General features: G+C 41.7%; 1 protein-coding gene across 1 annotated transcript in view; it reads left to right on the forward strand.

The window, feature by feature from the left end:
* Window positions 1-2,248: 2,248 nt before the first annotated feature.
* CHRM2 (cholinergic receptor muscarinic 2) overlaps window positions 2,249-20,914 on the forward strand; it is a 167,379-nt gene continuing 148,713 nt past the window's right edge. Inside the window, exon 1 of the mRNA XM_027968847.2 lies at window positions 2,249-2,412. The gene's annotated coding sequence lies outside the window, so the exon portion shown is untranslated. The remainder of the gene's footprint in view (window positions 2,413-20,914) is intronic.

The raw sequence follows: 20,914 nt of genomic DNA on the forward strand, positions 1-20,914 counted from the left end.
TGCTTATGGAAGCCTAATAGTCAGAAATAATGAAGAGAAAAAGGAAAATGTGAATTCTTTTCAAAAGATACCCTAAAAGAGAAAAAAACGACAAAATCAGATGTTTAATGTAATGGGTCAAATGCTGGGGGAGGCTGAGGTCAAGACTGGACAGAACTGTCTTGATTTTCTAACAAGTATCTTGTACTCTTCCAGTGATGATGGGCTGTGAGGGTATGGAGGCCGAAGGTAGAGCCACAGTATGCAGTGCATTATTTCAGGATGACTTATATCAAACCACAATAGTTTGTGCCATATCCTATTTGGTGATGGCTATGAGTTAACAGAAAGGGCAGACCTTCTCATATACATAATTTTTATTTATTGGTGAATTTATGTTGCTGCATATTTATTCATCTTGATTGTCATCTGAATGTCTTTCGCTACCAATAAGATGCATGCACGCATGCTAAGTTGCTTTAGTCCTGTCCGACTCTTTGTGACACCATGGACTGTAATCCATCAGGCTCTTCTGTCCATGGGATTCTCCAGGCAAGAATACTGGAGGGGGTTACCATTTCCTGCTCAGGGGATCGTCCCAGCACAGGAATCGAACCTGCATCTCCTGTGGCTCCTGCATTGCAAGCAAATTCTTTACCACTGAGCCACCAGGGAAGCCAATAAAATAGGGAGCTTATAAAAGACAGGGGCAGCGACTATTGCTATTCTGTATTCCCTTTGACAACTAGCAAAGGCCTAGGCATCAAGATTTGAACTGAACTTAATTGGATACATCAATTAAGGTTTCAAGCTGTTTTCATTTGATTGCCAAAGGTAGATGAAAGAAAATGCAGCCTTATAGCATATAATACACTGATGCTATGTTTATATACATATACTTTCGCAAAAGCAAGTCTTGTCCTCAACTATACTTTAGAATCATATTGTTTTATATCATTTTATCTTTATCAATTGGGACTACAGCCTAAAAATAATGAATATTCTTCTTGGAATGGATTTCTCATTAAAATGAAAAAATAAAAAGCTAAGTTTTTTAACAGAAAAAAATTATATACTGATTTTTTTTCATGGAGATCCCAAATTTCATAAAGGACCAGAAATACTTTGTAATCTGATGCCTATTAGTCAAAGAAAACATAGGCATTGACCCTAGTGTAAAAGAAGAAAGAAAACAGTTACCTCTTCCTCTTATACATTTGCCAGTGTCCCAAAGAAATAAACAATCTGTGAATAGTCCAGCACGATTATATGTTTACAAAGCATAGAGGATTTATTCTAATATTTTCCCACCTGGAAAAACTGGTCTTAAGCGTCTTCGGCAATCAGAAAGCGACACCGAGTTCTTCCCAATATGTCATGTCACTTTGATAGCAATCATACTTGCAGGAATGGGACTGGGCAATGGTGGTAACTGTAAACGTTCTGATGTAGAAATTGCAGATGGAGAGCTTGGCTCTGGGGATGGACGTGGAAAGGAGCAGAAAGGAGCCTGGAGAAAAGCCTGTCATATTTGCTCAGAAGAACCACCAAATCAGAGAGCAGAGAAGATTTCATTGGAGGAGCGCCTTCAACAGCAACTAATCCCGTCATATTGAAAGAAAATTGTAAATGTTTTCTCCAGAAATTGTCTGCCCATCGCAGCTAATCGAACACACACTGACGAATACATACACACTCTCTTTTTATACCAAAGGTGCCCAGACGCAGAGACCCGCTCCAGCGAGAGCGCGTGACACACACGGACAGGCGTACACACACGAACGCACACACGCCAGCCTGCGGCTTGGCCAGAGCCTTGAAACTGCAGATTCCACTCGGAGACGGCCAGAAGCGCCGAACTAATTAGTAATTAGTTGCCCCTACACTAATAACTACTTCCCCAATCACTTTGGTGAAGAAATGAATCCCGCCCAGCTCGTCAGTCCAGCCAGGTCTCCGTTCTATCTTGCTCTCCAGACACCTCTTCTTCGTAAAAGCCAGGTTTGAAAGTCCTTTTTGCTTCTTCGCCTTTGGTGTTTTGGTGTGGCGGGCGGGGGCAGTGTCACTTTAACTCCAGTCTACACCGCCAAGGGCCTCCAGACTCGTAAAGTGCCTGGGACGCGTGTGGGGTGCGCGACTCTGCTAGCGCGCGCCCGAGCCCCGCGGCTCTTGCCGGAGCTTTTAGGTCCGCTCTCTCCCCGCCTTCCCCCGCCCCACCCCTCCGAGTGTCGCGGCACCAACTAATCTTTTCCTTTTCGTTTGCAAGATCAAGGGAGAGCGCAAGCCGGCGCCCGGCCTCGGACTCTGAGCCGCGCGCGGCTAGCTCCGCGGCGGGTCAGCCCCGAACCCGTGAAGGGCTCCACGCTCCTGCCAGCCAGCCCACGCCAGGGACACTGCAGCCTGGAGAGGCAACTGGAGCCAATCCGGCGGCAGGTAAGGACAGCCAGCTGCTCAGCCCTCCGCTGGCCAGCGCCAGGGACCCTGGCACTTCCCGATTCTCCGGAACGGGCGCCGAGGGGTCTGGGGTGAGGGAATTGGAGAATTCTTCCACAAGTCCAGATCCTCAAACGGAAACTTTGATTTCTGGGGCTTGGAGAACTGAGGGCAGCGATGGCGGGTACGGAAAGCAGGGGCAGAAGAGGCAGAGCGCGGGAAGGGATGCCATTCCGCGGGTCACGGAGTCCGGAGGAATGTGGCAAAGGCAGCCTGGGGGCCCGAGCCCGCCCGGGCGTCGCTGCCTCTTGCAGCCCGGCCCCCTCCCCCTGCACTGTCACCAGCTCCCCCCTCCTTGCGGTGTCCGCAAACCGGGGAGCTTCGCCCGCTCCTGCCCCTCACGTTTCTTCCAGCCTGGGGTCTGGCCACGTCTCCCAGGCGTTTGGGGTGGAGGCCCGGCTCCTCGGCCCCACAGGATCCGCGGGTTCCGCTCTGTGAGCGCCCGCGCCAGGTGGCCGGAGGGAGGCTTCGCGCTGTAGTCCGAGGAGCGTGGCCAAGGGCGGGGGGGATACGAATGGGGAGAGGGTCCCAGGACAGAGCAGGCGGAAACCTGCTGCAACCTCGTCGCGTTTCGCCCTAACACGAGGTCGGCGGTCCGCCTCGGCTAGAGGACAGGGTCTCAGCCCCAAGCCCGCGGGGTCGCGGACCGTGCCAGGGCTGCGCCGACAGCCACCTCACCATGAGATCTGAGCCACCCCTGCGGGCTTCGGGGTTGTAGATTGGGAATGACCCGACCCACAATATCCCTTTGCCGTTCGCACCTGCGGACTCGGGCGATCGCAGATAACTTGTAGCTCTCGGAACCTGCGAGGTACGGACGGTCCAATCCCGCGCTGGGAGATCGCGCAGCAATTCCACCTGTGCGCTCTGCCCGGCGCCCCCTGGGCGCCGCCGGCGGGGCTGGACGCTGCTTGCCTGGGAGAGCTCTGAAGAGGTCAAGACTTAAGATTCCTTGGAATCACTGACTCAGAAAGCAGCGCACACCCACTGCCTCAGCCTCCCGCCAGCGTCCCCATCCCTCTGTAGCCTCCTGCTCGTCGCGGTCCTCCAGGCTGCTCTAAGCCACAAAATCGTAAAAAGGAGGGTCCACTGGGCTCGCCAGACCCACGCCTTGAGACTAGGGTTGCCTGTAAGGAAATATCTCTGGGGAGTCCCTCGGGATGGAGGGGAGGGAGGAAAGAGGAGAAACGGAGGTAAACGCCTAAGGCAAGCAGAGCTGTCGACCGACATCTCACCCGAGCCGCCCTCCCGTGTCCTTAGTCGGTTCACGGCCACGGCCCGCCTGTGACGGAGGCCACCAAGGGCTCCAAGTCGGCCCGCCCAATCGCGGGGAGCCCAGCAAGAGCACGGAGCCTTCAAGTCCTCAAGCTCCGGAATCCCCCGGACTGACTTTCTATTTCCCTTTCATCTTGCGTTTTTCTGGTTTGTGTTGCTTTTCTTGCTCTTTTTTCTTAGCGCTGGGTGGCAGTGGGTTCGTGTAGTTTGCCCATCCCCTAGTACACGCAGCAAGCGACACAACACGCATCTCCCTGCTGGACCGCACACCCGCCCGCGCTCCCGCACGCAGCCTCCGCCCCCCAATTCCACAACCCCAGCGCCTGCGGCAAGGACCACCTCCTTGACCAGGATCACAGTCAGGGCGGCGGTGGCCTTGTCTCCGCGGAGGGTTGAGCCGGCCCAGATTCCGGAGAGAAACAGTGGGGCAATGGGAAAGGCCTGGGAAAAACTTGAATTGGGGTTGAGGGTGGAGTAGGGGGAGATTCTGAGGGCAGAGGCCCCCAGCACTGTAGCTCGGGTGCAGCTGCTCTGAGGGGACCCCGAGGCTCTGGCCCCCTCAGCGCCTGCGTGGAGGAGAGCCCACCCTTAGGGGAGCAGCCTTTCTCTGGGGAAGTTCAGATAGCCAGGTCCTGGAGTGGACCAGCAGCTCTCTTTGCTCCAGGCCTTTCTAGTTTACCCGCCTTGAGAGGGCTCTGAAATGTGGCACCTTGCACACTACAGCTATTCACCCAACCTTGGGCCACAAGGTCCTCCTCCTGTATTTTGTTGGCAATCAAATATAATATATGCATTATATTGAAAATACATAGAAGGATATATAGAGAGAGTACACTTTCATTGATAACCAAATAATAAGGATGATGACACAGTTAAGAAACTGCAATTAGGTATGTGTATGTGGGGTCTTTGGGGTGGTAACCACAAGGGGATAATCATAGAATTAAATCAGTAGATCACCCTAAGAACTATATTAGGCTACAATTCAGAAAGTGGACTTTTTGAGACTGTTTTGGCAAATGGATGGAAGAATTTTGTGCCAACAGTGTAGCAGCTTTGCAGGATTTGACAGCTAAGGATTCAAGAAGTAATGTTATTATCAGATGAATTTTTATTATTACTATTATTAGTAAATGTGTCTAGCTGTGGCAGTACTCTAAGCAACTTCTATTGACTCTACATGCTTTATTAGGCTAAACAATTATGCCAATTAAAGCTGAAAAGTAAAACTTGACCCTAAAAAGGCATGGAAATACCAACTAACTCAGCTTACTGTTTTAAAACTCTGTGAATGAGATGGGGCAGGAGTAGGGTAAAGTCCTTGGATCCAAAAATTCAGGGTGGGCTTCCTGAAAGATGCTTGGTCTTCCTATAAAAGAAAAGTGTATTTGTTTATGTAAGTGTGTTTGAGGTTGTCTGGGGGGATTGTAGGAAGAAAATAGGTTGATTTGAATATCCCTATCCTAGTTTAAGTTCAAGAGAACCCGCAGAATGTGTTTGTAACTCAGCTGACTTCAGAGATAAGTGTAGGAGAGTGTGCTTGTGTGCTCATTGACTCAGTCGTGTCTGACTCTTTGCGGCCACGAATACTGTCGCCTGCCAGGCTCCTCTGTTCATGGGATTTCCTGGCAAGAATACTAGATGGATTGCCATTTCCTACTCCAGGGAATTTTTCCAACCCAGGGATCGAACCCATGTCTCCTGAGTCTCCTGCATTGGCAGGTGGATTCTTCACCACTGAGCCACCTGGGAAGCCAAATGTAGGAAAGCCAGCAGTCAAATGTAGATAAAAGTCTCTTTGGAATGAGCCCCCACAGTCTGTCAATATGGGGGGACATCTTCACAATAAAAAACCCACATTGCCCAAACACTATCCTATCCCCTTCTTTGCTCAGATAACCCCTAACATCTGGGGTTATCTGAACTTGTATGTACGTTCAGTGGCAGTTTTACAATTTTAATTTCAGAGTAGCCAACCCTCTGAGCACAGGAGGAGGGAAGGGAAGTCTCAGAGTTTTGGGGAAAACAGCAGATGGCTCACGGAGATGGGAGGGCAGGCAGGGGACCCGCTTTACTGGAGAAGGACCCACAGGAGACACGCCACTCTAACCCACGACAGTGAACAAAGGTGAAGCCAGCGTAAGAGAAGAAGAAGAAGAGGCCATTTATTCCAATAAAGGAATTGAAGAGAGAATGGGAGGGGAAAAATGAGGACAAGAATCTGTGAGCATGCCATTACGAGCCCCATCTCCATCGCTGATGGCAGTCCTTGGGCATGCCTGTGAGAGAATGCCCATGAGTAACTGCCTAAATATGACCACTCAAACCCCACGCTTACTCTTATCTTAATCTTTCTTTGGTTTACTCAGTAGGATCAAGAGACTGACAGAAACACTTTGTCACAGTCTCCTTGAGGGACCTGGTTTTCTTCTTTTAGCTTTGCATTGGAGTTGAGTTGGCATTTTACAATGTGAGCCTATGTTCTGTTCCTCAGTGGACTTTTCTGTATCAAAACCGTCAATATTCTCCTGGTGACCAGCTGGTTTATTCCCTGTCTCCTGTTCCCATTTTATCTACCTTTGGTTCACTCAGCAGGTGTGGGGACTGCTTTCCTTAAAAGGTATCAGAGCAGGGGTACTGACTGCACACCCCAAAGCTCAGCAGGGCCACATGGTGACCACAGGGATGGTAGAGCGTGTTTTGTGTGGAACAAAACACATTTCCATTTTCCCTTGGAAATGCATTTTCATATAGTGTGTTTTAAATCTCTGAAGCTGTCCTAAGCACTTCACGTGTATTATATCATCTTTCTGTCAGGGCTTTATCCCCAGTGTTTAAAATAGTGTCTGTCACCTTCTAGGAGTTTATTAACTATTTGTTGAATATGTGAATTGATGAATCAGTTTCTTATTGTATCACGGCCACAATCCTATGAAGTAGATGTTATTGTCCTCATTTTACAAATGAGGAAACTGGCTTTCAGAGGGGTCAGGTAATGACCCAAGGTCACGCAGCTAGTAAGTTGCAGTCCCCGGATTCAAACAAGGGCTGTTGGACTTCTAGTCTTTGGACTCCTGTTGGACTCCAGGCTTTGTCTTACACCGTGGAGATACAGTGTACTTTTTCCCCTATGTCTGAGGAAATCACAACTCTGGTGTTTTGAGGCCAACAGTGTTCTCTCCACTCCTTTAGTTAAACTGTGTATTCTGGTTATATTCCCTAAAGCCTAAGCAAGAAAGATTCATTGCCAACTAGATTCTTCTGTTGGCATAACCTGCTTGACCCTCTGCCTCTGGCAGAGGAAAGTAAGGGCACAGAAATTACCTGGTATTTTGGCAGATGCTATTTTCACCTGTAGCAACACCAAGATTTTCTGTTGTCTGGTGCAGGAGGATGAAAGAGAGTTTTGATAGTACCGAATTTAACTCACCTTAAGTGTTGAAGTGGGTAAAGAGGTTTTCCATTGTGATGCAGTTAACCAAGAACTGCCTCAGAGTCTACACATTCCAACTTCCCTCTAGTTGTCTCTCCACAGGAGTTCCTCTTTCTTTATATGAAGATTATTTGTGCTTAAAGTTCTGAGTTTGAATGGCAGCTTTTGATTTTAGTTAAAACATCATCCACCTTTGCTTTGAAAAGCATGGTGTGACTTTGTGAACATACGATCAGCAAAAGTGTGTGAGGCTTGTTCTGACTGGTTTGCCTCCTTCTACCCTTGATATATTCTTGTCTTTATTTCATTTCCCTTTTTCTGCACACATGTTCAAGCTCCTTCTTTTATACTGTGACCTAAATATACAGTCATCTTAACTGGTGCTGTTACCATGGTAATGTTTCATGGTAGATAAGGGTACACACTAAAAAATCAGTCTCTCATTAGCAATGGAATGCCTTGTTTTTCGCCCCCCTCTCCCCAATCCAAGCTTTCACTGAATGGCGCCCTCTGGTGTCCAGTAACAGGAAGCACACTACTGTGGATTGGGCAAGAACATTTTTAAAATTGAGAGAATTTTAGTTTCAATGATAATTTGAGGTGGACAAAAGCAAGAAAGACTCTTAATTAGTATGTTTTTAAGTAAACAGATTAGTAGAAAACATTCATTGCCTGAACATATTAAGTACTGTTTGCTGTGTAGAATTCTACAAAGTTATGGGAAATGGATATTTATGACCCTTGTGTGTTTAACAATATTGTGAAAATTTTTCTGTGGGATTTACAAAGAGAGTTTTGTTATAGGAGATATTGAGATATATCTGGCTGAGATATGTAAGCTAATGGATTGTTTCATATTTTTAAGTCTTTAAAATTTCAAAATGGAAGAGTTCTGTCTTTAGAATGAGAACATTGTTCTTGCTGGATAGGATATAGAATAGTGTTGATGATGATGATAAAATAATAACTTGCATGTATAATTTGTTGTTTTGTTATGTGAAAAACTTGAAAGTTGCTCTATATTATTGTGTGAATATATAATATGCGTATTATTATTATTCGCAGATTACATGACAAATTAGAAGTAAGGTTGATATGCTAGAAATATCTTCTTTCTTCCTCACTCCAGCCCCACTGTCCCCATCTAACTGAGTCATCGAATCAAACATCTCTTAGGTTTGTCCGGACTTCCTCCTCTCTTCTCCATCCACACATCTTTTTTAGATCTTTAGCGTCTCTTACTTGACCTATCACCAGAGCCTTGTGTTTCTATGGTCAGTCTTTCTCTAGTATAATCTATGCCTCACATTGCCGGAATAACCTTTCTCAAATGCAAATCTGAACATGTCATTCTCTTGTTAAAAATTCTGCACTGTCTTAACTGTCTAGGATAAACTTAAAAATCAAATCCACATGAGATCTTCCATAGATGATCAAAGCCTTTATTCCAAGCTCTGTTAGCCACTTCTCCATTCCCCTTCTACACAAGTAAATAATATATATATATAAATAGCTTAGTGTAATGACTGACAAAGAGTCAATGCAAAGTAAATATTGGTCAAATTTGTTTTCTCTTCATTCTTCTCTTTTTCCTCCTTCTCTTCATTTAATTTACTATTAGTATAAAACTAATAAGCAGTAATAAATATAATACTTATACTAGTCATTCCCCAAACTAATAATAATAGGTAAGAAAAGCTATGGCGTGGCAGATATTTTGCCAAATATTTAGCATACTATAATTTCATTTAATTTCTCACAATCAGGTACATTGCTCTATGGGGTTGGCAGAATTGTTTTCTTAGATATTAAAATGAACTGTTCACAAAATGGTTAGCCTGCAAGAGTTCTAGGCAAGTTGAATTTTTACCTGGTACTGGTAATGGGGCACTAACCAGAATTTGTTAGGGAGGCTGATAATGTCTGTATTGAGAACAGAGGCCATATTTGCATACATGGCAGGGATATACCATTCAAATGTGTTAGAATCAGAGCTTTATTTTTCCCCAATGTTTTGAGTAGATAATAGGTAGCCCTATTAATATGCATAGTCCCCCATTCCATTTTATTGTATCAAGGAAATTATAGGCATCTCCATAGGTCAAATAACTATTTTAAAGTCAAATTTCCAACCTGTGGCTAATGTGCAGCAAAAACAAAACTGAAGATCTGTGTTTTTAAGATGAGTGAAAATAAATAGCAAATGGTGTGGTAGCAGAGCATTATGTTAAAGTCATCTAGATTTACAGGGTTCAGTAGAGCAGGACTTCTTTCTGAAGTTGAGGCTCCTAGATCCCCTTGATTGTTGATCTCATGGAAGAAATGGATCTTTTTCAGCAGTCAGCATTCATCATCAACCAGATTCTGAATTATTTGAATTGAATCACCTCTGTCTTCTAAGAAGTCTTTCAAAGAGGTTCATTCACTGGTTGAGTCCTTGAAATACTCTGTTCTTCTTGAAGAAATTCTGGGTCAGCAGATTTGGGGCCAGACCCAAGAATCTGTGTGTTTAGCACCTCATGTGATACTGAGGTGGGTAAGAGGTGGGTAAACACAGGACTACATTTTAAAATAAGATCAGATTGAAGAATTGGCATCTAAAGGGCAATGGAGAAGCACGAAGATTGGATAATCAACCCAAATGCTGCTACCAGTATCATCAAGAGTCTTCCTTGTATGAGTCATTGAGACTGAGAGTTTGGTTGTGGTCAGACTATTTGATCCTTCAGTTACATGTGATGAGTAACAAGTCTGGAGAATATCCAGAGATAAAGATGATTCTCTTCTATGTCCTATGACTCTGATACTTATTTGTCTAGATGGAGTATAATACATACATAGACCTTATGTCCATAGAGTTAAATCAGTCCTAGTTATTGAAGAAATAAGCACTTGATGTCTTTCCATTTTCTCTGTCCAAAGTTACTCATTCTCTGCGATACTTCCTTGGGAAGATGTCTTCCTGGTTCCAGAGCTCCTCTGTGCACTCTCCTATCTGGGGTTCTGTCTAGATTTCCATTACTGATCTAGCAGACCAAGCACCCGGCCCTCTTCCCCTTTCTCTCTCAGAGCTCTAATGGAGGAGTTCTGGTGGAGGAGAGTGGGGAAATTGTCACAAATGTTAATGGGGATGCATTTCACTATTACTGTTACAAAATGTTGGTGCACTGTGATGAACCCCAGTAGCAGACTGATATAAAACCTCTTCCAGGAAAGGAATATTATGATGGTTTTTCCTGATGTTATTGCTCACCCTCGGTACTGAAGCTGTCTTCCACTTTAATAAAGCAAAGAAGCACCTTCCCCTACCTCACCAACTATGCCAAGTCAGTAAACAAGACGAAATAATATAGGAAGAAAAGCCTATAATTTCTTGATTATTTAATTAACTACTAAGGAACTCTTTAGAAGGAGTGACATGGAAAGCTAAAGAATTACCTAAAGGCTAATTTTTCCTACTCTCTATAAAAGCTAAGAATGGAATAATTTGATTGGCAAGGGAAGAACATAAAGTTCATACAATTTCATATTGTTGAACATGATGAAGATTTTCTAATACTCTGCTCTGCTACCATATAGCCGGCATAAAAATAGGAAATGATAGGGAAACTCTACTTAATTGTATTCTTTGGAGAGCATCAGGACACTTGGTTTCATTTTAGGAAGAAAATAAAGAGCAGCCGCAAAGGCAAAGTGTTTCCCAAATCTGCCTGCTGTTTTCTTGCTTCATCCTCAAAATTATTTTGCTACCGGATTTTATCAGTGGAGTGGGCCGTTTTGTCTTCACATGTAAGCTTAAATATTATAGACCTTTTTCCCCCTCCGTATTGTGTCCTGGGAGTCCTGAAGGCAGGGAGAACAGTGGCTGATGTAGGGTTAGCTTCTATTGTCTCTGGCTGATGGGTGCCATTCAAGGGGTCACACTTTTGCATTTACTTTAAAGTGAGCATGACTGGGTATTTTTCACAACTGAATGTTTCCATGTTAGGGAAAATTTCAGAATCTTGGATGAGATACTCTTCTGTGACAACAATAAAGACAATAAAAACAGTGAAATCATAGCCACTCTCTCTTGAGTGTCTACCACAGTTCAGACCCCGTGCCATTTTCTTTATGTATACTATTCCTATAGTTTACACCAATCTGATGTGATAGAGGGTTGTTTTATCTTTCTAAGTAAGTGCAGAAATTCTTGCCGTGGACACAAAATAACTTGTTAAGACCTAAGAGTAAGTTCATTGCTTTGGGCATCAGTCTCACATCTAAAATCAAAGACAAGTATTTATTTTTTGTTGTTGTTTATTTTGTTTTACTACCATAAGGAGTTTCTTTAAAGGAATATCCAATTGTATTATTTGCCATCTAATTCTGATAAAATCAAGGAAAAAGAGGGGAGAAAAGGGGGCACGTCACACTGAGGAATATGGAAGCATGAAAACAGAGTTTATATTTGAGGAACCAGTCTTAGATATATTTAGAATCCACCTTGGCCACTCACCTCCTGGTTTAGTCTGATAGTAGGCTTCATGTTTGAAGATGCTTTATCCTTCTTAGCCCCCTGGGAGCTCTCTCTAGGTACAGAGGGGACAAGAGTCTTAATATAGCTTCTAGGTATGGAATTGCCAAGGCGTAAAATACGACTCCGTGAGTATTTATAAAACATATATATGTATATATAGGAACATTTTTGTTAACTCTGAAAACACTATGTGTTGTTAAAATATTATTTGACCTTCTGTTTCCTATTGTGCTACCTATTCCTTTTCTCTGTAAGACAATTGCTATGACTTAACATTAACCTCCTCATTGCATATGTAAAAGGCCAAAGGAGCTAATTATTCTGAGGGATGAAGCATCAGTGGGTTAATTCTATTCCTATTTACATGCCCACTGTCAACTCTTAACTATTTGTTTGTATGTCCTAAGTCTCCAGGAATCACTAGTGTCTATTGGTAAATGATAATGCCAGCTAATTTTTTTACAATTAATTGAAATTTCACACTCTTACATTTCAATATCAGTCAATATTTTTACATACTGACACTTTTAATCAAAGAGTATCTTTCACAAGGGAGCAACAGCAAGGCCCTCATTAATTAAAGTGATAATTATTCTTCTCCCTTGCAGTTAGTTAGTTACATAACACATTCTTCAAGAAATTCACATCCTTAGCATTCCTCTTTAAACCTCTCCCATTTAAAAGAAGATCCCTTGGCTTCTATCTCTGTAAGAATTTACTAAAAATTCACATTACTTTTATTTTCAAGAAGTGATATAGAAAGGAGGTCATATTTATTTTCCAGCATTTCCATATTCAAACAAAATAAAATGACATCTTTTCTATCATTTAAGTGTTCAGATTGAATCTCAGGAGTCATTTTCAAGGGAGAACGATGTTGTCAAATGTCTCCCCTTTGATGTTCACTGGCTTATTTTAGCTTCTGTATGGCAGTGTAGGTTCCCATGACTCGTTTCTCTTGGATCATTCTTTGGTGTCTCAATCCTCAGCTACTTAATTGCTCCTGCCTCTCTGCAGCTTTTTCAGTACACAAAGTTTGTGACTTTCCCCCCTCTGATTTAGTCCCATGATTTTAGAAGATATTGAATCTAGAGTGTAGGCTCTAATTGGCAGCCCTGCTCTCTTCTCCTTTATTAGGTATTGCTCCAGTTCTTATATTTTGGCACTTTGTGGTGTAAGATGCACTTTTAGAAATATTCGATGGTGACTGTTAGCTGATTTCCCTAATACTTAGGAACTGCAGATCATTGAAATCACTGTGACATATACAGGTCAGAGTTTCTAAAGGTCATTTTCTGCATTTGCTTCTTTTAATTAAATTACAGTGGGTTATTCATCCCAGTTGCTGCAAATATTTGACTACTTTTAAAAATTATTTTTTCTCCCAAACTCTTATTTTAATTTCCTAATATAATTGAATATGAAATGATATCAATAGATCAGTTATCTAAAATTCAAAATGATTTTTCATTACTCTGTATAATTACTGAAAGATAACTTCCTTGCTGCTCATCTTTGTGTATGTGAGTGTGTGTTAAAGAAGTTTTAGGTTCACAGCAAAACTGACTAGAAAGTACAATGAATTCTCATATGCTTCCTACCCCCATAGAAGGGGACAGATGGAAGAAGACGGACGGCTTCTTCCATAGTCAACATCAGCCACTAGAGAGGTGCACTGGTCACAACGGATGAACTTACAGTTCCTAGTTTACAATAGGGTTCACTCTTGGTGTTGTATTTTCCAAGAGTTTTGACAAATGTAAAGATAATAACATGTATCCACCAATATAGTATCTTAAAGGGTAATTTCATTGCCCCACAAAATCCTCTGTCCTCCCCCTATGTACACCTCTTTCCCTCCTAACCGTGCACAACCACTGATCCTTTTACTGTCTCCAGAGTTTTGCATTTTCCAGAATGTTATACAGTTGGCGTCATATAGTATGTAGACTCTTCAGATTGGCTTCTTAAACTTAGTAATATGCATTTACGTTTCCTTCATGTTTTTTTCTTAGCTTGATGGCTCATTCAATACTTGCCATCTTGTGGTTTTTATTTAACTATTTTTATTTCTCATTATTAAATTTTGCACTGTATATATTGCAATCTCACTATTTATATAGATAAATAGTTATATATCTATATCTGTCTATCTATATATAATAATTCAGACAACAAAAATATTTTGCCTCTCTGCTGAAAGACTTAGTGTGTTTATCCAGTGTGGGCAACTCTTCAGCTCCTTTGAGTCTGTAATTATGAGAAGAGTAAGAATGGACATCGCAAATTTGTTTTTTTTTTTTTTCTGTTTCTCTTTTCTAAGATCTTCCAAGTCTCAGCAGATCATTTATAATGAAGCTAATAATAAAACCTGAGAACTTACCCAAGATACTTTTACTGACCTTTAAATGGAGCATAAACTTAACTTGTTTTATCAGTAGCAGACAGAGTATTCTTAATTTATTTGAAAAGTGAGACAAATCCTAAGAGGCTTTTAAAGTTTGACTTTTCGTATCTCTGCTTGGGCTCACTCTTTGGCTTAAACATGTACCTTCTATTCAAGTCCTTTACACAGTGAATGAAGTTGTCATTGATATTCTCTGATTTCATAAGAAGAGACACACTGCATAAAGGGAAGATTTGCATTTTGTGGTTATTAAAGTTTTTCTCAGCATCTTATGCCTAGCTCTATGCTTGGCACATAGTGGAAGTCAATAACTATTTTTAATGATGATTTTATGCCCTTAGTCTGCTTTCTGTTGTTCAGTCACTAAGTCGTGTCCAACTCTTTGCAACCGCATGGACTGTAGCACACTAGGCTTCCCTGTCCTTCACTGTCTCCTGGAGTTTGCTCAAACATCATTGAGTCAGTGATGCTATCCAACCATCTTTTCCTCTGTTGATTCTGCTGAACATCCAAAATTTCTTACTACCCTAATCTTCTATTGCTTTCAAAACAAGAAGTCACTATTTTCTGAAACAGCTCAAAGAAATTCTCTTTCTAGGTAAAATTTTCCTTTCAAAATAACCCTTTTCTTCTGATAAGTTTTCCCACTTTTGAAACCAACACTTCATCTAAGCTTGAGCAAAATTTTCTGTGGGGTACCTTTGTAGGTGTATGGTATTATTATTAGTTTGTTTAAGCTGAATGTAATTAATAACTATCACATGAACTTTTAAAATAACTCACCTTGATTGTTATTATATGTGTGTGGCCTGAAGTCGCTCAGTCGTGTCCGACTCTTTGCAACCCCATGGACTGTAGCCGACCAGGCTCCTCCCTCCATGGGATTCTCCAGGCAAGAGTCCTGGAGTGGGTTGCCATTTCCTTTTTCAGGGGCTCTTCCTGACCCAGGGATCGAATCTGGGTCTCCCGCATTCCAGGCAGATGCTTTAACCTTTGAGCCACCAAGGAAGCCCTCTGAGCCACCAGAAAAGTTATTATATGTAGGGTATGTTGAAACAAATTTAGTTAGCACAGATCAAATAGGATTTAAATGTACCACTTTTTTTTTTTTTTCATACTAGGATGGATTTTCAGTACATCAAAAGGAATGGACTCTCTTTGTTTCATTCCATCTACAAGATAATATGGAGAATTATCTAAAAAGATGGAGAATGATTTACATCATGAGATGGAGTACCATTCTGCATACCTTGCCATACTATGTAGCCTTAGTCTTATGCATAGAATTGGAATAAGAATGTATTTGTTCTTTTATTCATTAATAACAAATATTTACTTAGCACTTAATTTACGCAAATCACATTGCTTTGCTATCCCTAGCTAACCCTCCTACCTGACCCCTCTCTATCGTCCTGCAGAAATATTGCTGGGAAAGTGGAGATACTATACTCACACACCCAATTTCACCCCCTTCTTTACTCAGGCTTAGCATTCTGTCATAATAGCACTCTGCAGCCTTGGTAGTTATAGTGGAGCTGTGCTCTTCAGCAGCCAGAAACTTCCACTGGCCTTCCCTATTGACTAGAGAGCTTAGAAAGAAAAGGTTTTAACCTTTTCCCCTGACTTGAGGTTCCAGTATCTCACAAAAGGTATACTCCACTGTCAGGCAGTATAAAATAGTGGTTAAGAATTTGCATTTTGGATATCATTGTACTGTTGCCAGTTTGTCTTTAGTTCCTTTGACTTCACAGAGTCAAGTCTTTAGTGAAGTGTTCAAAATTATTTACTCTTATGCATTTATTTTACAGCTAAGGAAACTGAGCAAGAAATGGAAGTGAGTTGCCCTGTAGGTGACAATGATTTAAGGTGACAGAGCCAGGACTTGGGGCCTGAACATCTTGATATCCAATCCATTTTCAATTGCATTACCCCATCATGTCTACCCCTATGAAATGTTCTGTATGATTATTTTAATTCTTGAGTTTCTTTCTAAAAAAAAAAAAAATCTTGAGCTATAGAAACCCCCTTGCTAGTCTTTTTCACTTCTGTGGGACTTCTGATTCTTTTTTTCCATCTCCTCTCTTCTGTTTCCCTGATGTTTTCAAAGTGGAGCTTCCCTGGTGGCTCAGATGTAAAGAGTCTGCCTACAGTGCAGGAGACATGGGTTTAATCCCTGGGTAGGGAAGATCTCCTGAAGAAGGGAAGGGCTACCCACTTCAGTATTCTTGCCTAGAGAATTCCACGGACAGAGGATCCTGGCAGACTACAGTCCATAGGGTCACGAAGAGCTGGACATGACTTCATGACTAACACTTTCTCATGATTTAGTGGTAACATTTTGTTGGAAATGCTGAGGTTTAAGTAAGAGTGAAAATCAAAACTTTAATGACAGGTATGATACAGGGGTCAACCTATCATAATACAGATTGATCATTATGTCATTCTTCTGAGTTCTTGCTGCAAATCAACCCTGATTCAGTGAGATACTATAATCTTGCAAGAATCTACTATTCTGCTTTCCAGAAGCTTCGGAAATCTCATCTATTCATTTTTGCTACGGATACAGCATATAAACAGAGTTTTCATTCATCCTTTCAGTTATCTATTTGGACCAGTATTTTTTAAAAATAACGTTGATGCTCATCAGAATATATCAACTCAACCTTTTAACCTGACATAATAAAAGATAATTGAAAACAAGTTCTGCAGTGTTTTTGTTCCCTGGAGATATATGACAAATGCTAAAAGCAGAGAGAAATATGATGGATGAAGCCTTCTATAAACGTCACCAATGGTAGTGGTTTAGTCACTCAGTTGTGTCCAACTCTTGTGACCCCATGGGCTGAAGCCTGCCAGGCTCCTCTGTCCATGGGATTCTCCAGGCAGGAATACTGGAGTGGGTTGCCATTTCCTTGTCCAAAATGACACCAAAATCTACCTCTTTATTCTGTTTCTCCACTTCATGAGGTCATTAGGAAACTCTGTTGTCATATCTACTTCCAAATTGGCAAAAATTGTTCATCTTTAGCATAAAGAAAGAGACAAATTGGAAAGCTGTAGTTTGATGTCATCTTTCCTAATTTTGTCCATGTACTTTTCTTCCAAATAGCAGATTACTTCATCCTGAAGTCTTGATAACCATAAATGTAATCAACTTGGCCACAAATATTTTCAAAATGAAATGCCCATTTTTTGGTTGTCTTTTTGCTTTGTTTTATATCAGAGTAGAATGGAGAGGAGAAGCAGTTGGTGATAAGTTGAAAATTGGTGTTTTCTGGGACACTGGATATTTCATGGTCCAGAGAAATTCACAACAAGGTGACAGAATGCTCTCTCAGACCACTGTCACTTACACCGGAACGTGATGTGCTCCTGGGGAATGTTGGGAAGGCACTTGCAAAGCTATTTTAAGAGGCGTTTGAAACTGTGAAAGGACAAGAAAGTTATAGGAGAACATGTCAGAGCCTTGTTTGTAAATACTGTATTCTCTTTATGGGTTACTGAGTGGCAAAAATCAAAAGAGTGTTTTTGCCAAGAAATAAAGCTGCTTATCTTGCTTCACTAGCAGAGAATTCCACATAAATGATGACCTTAAATTAAATGGAACATCTTAACAAAAACCTCAGGAAGTCATTTTGTGTTTTATCAATATGTTTCTCCAGTGTGAACTCCCAAGTAGTTGGTACTAGTGAGATTAATCACATCAGAAGACAGATGAGACTTTGTTTTCAGAGAAATTGTATTTGAGGAGACTGAAAGCTAATTTGCCTCCAATTTTAGAAAATGTTTCATTTGTCTTCATATAGATTCAAAGAAAAAGATTTAGATAGGAATGGAAATCCTTCTTTGGCAGATTGCACCTCTTTAATGATGGAGGAAAGGGAGAATCAGATTGGACTCCAGTGCTTTCTACCTTTGTCTGTGGACCCCCTGTGGATTTCAGAGAGGGCTGGAATACAGCTTGCTCAAAAAGGATGAACATGTCTAGGAATTCCCTTTGACTCCATCCTTCTCAGAAAAAAAAAAAAAAAGCCCAAATCCAAAGATTTTATATATATATATATATGCTTAGTCACTCAGTTGTGTCCTACTCTTTGTGACCCCAAGCACTGTAGCCCACCAGGTTCCTCTGTCCATGGGATTCTCCAGGCAAGAATACTGGAGTGCGTTGTCCTACCCTCCACCAGAGGATCTTCCCAAACCAGGGATTGAACCCAGGTCTTCCACATTGCAGGTGGATTCTTTACAGTCTGAGCCACCACGGAAGCCTCTGTGTATGTGTGTGTGTGTGTGTGTGTGTGTGTACGTATGTACATTATTCATATTTAAAACTGAGGAAAAAAATCCATTACTCATGTCAGTATCACTTTCATTCTGTATTTAGAGCTTACTTTTCTATCTTCCTTCCATATTATCAGTTATTTTGTGGAAGGTACATGTAAGTGCTGTGTAAGGGACAGATACTGATAGAGCGGTGAGCACTGTGTACTTAGTCACGTCCAGTGTTTTGCAACCAGTGGACTGTAGCTCACCAGGCTCCTCTCAAGAATACTGGAGTGGGTTGCCATTTCCTCCTCCAGGGGATCTTCCCAGTGCAGTGATCGAACTCATGTCTCTTGCATCCCCTGTATTGGCAGGCAGATTCTTTTACCACTGCACCACCTAGGAAGCCCCTGATACAGTGGTAATACGTGTTTATTCATTTCTTCATCAACATTACTGTAAAATTAGGTACAACCAGGTACTCTGATGGCCATCTAGGATACGAAGATGAATAACCATAATCCTAACCCTGACAAATTTCCCTTGGACATGTGGTTAAGAACACATGATATATGGGTGCTATAATAGAGGTGTTAAGACTCCTGCAACAATAGAGGAGCAGGATGGGACTAACTCAACTAAAGCTTGGGTTAACAGGGCATTTGCAAAGTAAGCGGTTTTTTCTGGATTGATGGGGCATGTCTTTGTCAGCTCGGACTCCTGGAACAAATATATGTCATAGACTAGATGGCTTTAATGGCAATCATTATAATTGAACACATTGTATATAAAGTATTTTGAATATATATGTTTATATAAAATGATTCTAAATATGTGTATGTAAGGTATGAAGAGAATAACTATACTTTAGCTTATCAAGCAATGACTATCACAACAGAATTTAAAAAAGTATCAAAATATGTGAAGTACACATTGGGAGGTCAGAAAAAAAATAGTGTGGATTTGAGCAAATGATCTCTTTTATTTGTGTGTTGCTTTAGAGTTCCCAAAGCTCGTCACTGCATTGTTTTAGAGCATGGGTTTGGTGCCAAGTACAGCCTCTATCTGTTTCTGTATGGCCTCTAGCCAAGAATGATTTTTGAATTGTTAAAGAGTTGTTTAAAAAAGCAGAAACATGAGCAACAGAAACCAAATGTGGCTTTCCATGTCTCTAATACTTAGTGTCTGGCACTTTACAAAAACGTCCCTTCTTTTAGAAGAAGCTTCACAGACACTTATATTGCTTCTCAAAGTGTAACTACTGTACTTCCACTTAGCTGGAACTAAGGCAAAATGGCTGAAGCCTAAGAACCTAACATCATGTAGTTTGTGTTAAAGGAACTTGATTTGTTGTAGTGGTTCTGACTGATAAATTCTGTATTCCATTGTCCCGTGTATATACACCTAGTGGATCAAATCTCTCAGCTTCTCTTTCAGAACTCATTCCATCTCTTCATCTTTGTGCTTGACTCCTACTCTCTTAAAGTCATATTTGTGGGTTATTTAATGATAATCTAAAATAAACAATACTGTTTAAAAAAACACTTTTCAATTTACAATGAACTAAATCCATCACCTCATTCATTTTCCTTAAAACACTAAAAGGGGGATACCTACAAATTGAGAAACTTCAAAATTAGCCATCTCAGATGGTTTGTCTAGGGTGATACGGCTTGGATGAGAGTTCAGAAAGCCCAGCTGTTTTCGGGTTGTGTTTTCCATCCTTCCTCACAGATAACCCACTACATCATTGCCTGAAATGCCCTTGAGTGTACAAAAGTCAACTGGGAACTTGGTTGTGGTAAATCCTCTAGACGGATTATGTGATAAATCCTACAGAAATATAAATTAAGAATGATGGGTCCATCCTTTTCTCTTGAATTACCTCACCCTCAAAAAACAGAGAATTTGTTACAGAGTTCAGAACCCCTCTAACCCTGCCTCACAGGAATAATTCTGTCTCGCTCCTGAGGAAACCAAGTGTCCACTCAGGGAAGATGAGGAAGAAGTCTCTGATGCTTGATCTCTCTGAAGCTCCTCTTTGTGAGATACTTTGGAATATAGCTTTTAAATTTTACCTGGAAACATCTCATTATGACTGTCTCTATGATGCATTAGAAGAAATAGATGTAGAGAAAAGTTCTGTGTCCTGAGAGGCACCTGGATGGCCTTTCTTCATTCACAGAGACAACTTTAGCTGGAAAGTTTATGGAAAGACAATTTGAGGTGAAGATACCTATAGGATTTTTGAATCCTCTGGGGGGAACATAAGGTTTCCTCCGGGAGTCCTAAGGAACACTCCGGATATATGACAGTTACCTCAGGGACAGATTAAGAAGATGAATAGTTCTAGCTCTCTCTTCCTTCCTTGGGCTTCCCAGGTGGGGCTAGTGGTAAGGAATCCCCCTGCCAGTGCAGGAGATGCAATAGACTTGGGTTCAACCCCTGGGTCAGGAAGACCCCGGGAGTGGGGAATGGCAACCTACTCCAGCATTCTTGCCTGGAAAACCCCATGGACAAAGGAGCCTGGCAGGGCTACAGTCCC

Source organism: Ovis aries, chromosome 4 (genome assembly GCF_016772045.2).
Source record: "Ovis aries strain OAR_USU_Benz2616 breed Rambouillet chromosome 4, ARS-UI_Ramb_v3.0, whole genome shotgun sequence".
NCBI classification, from domain to species: Eukaryota; Metazoa; Chordata; class Mammalia; order Artiodactyla; family Bovidae; genus Ovis; species Ovis aries.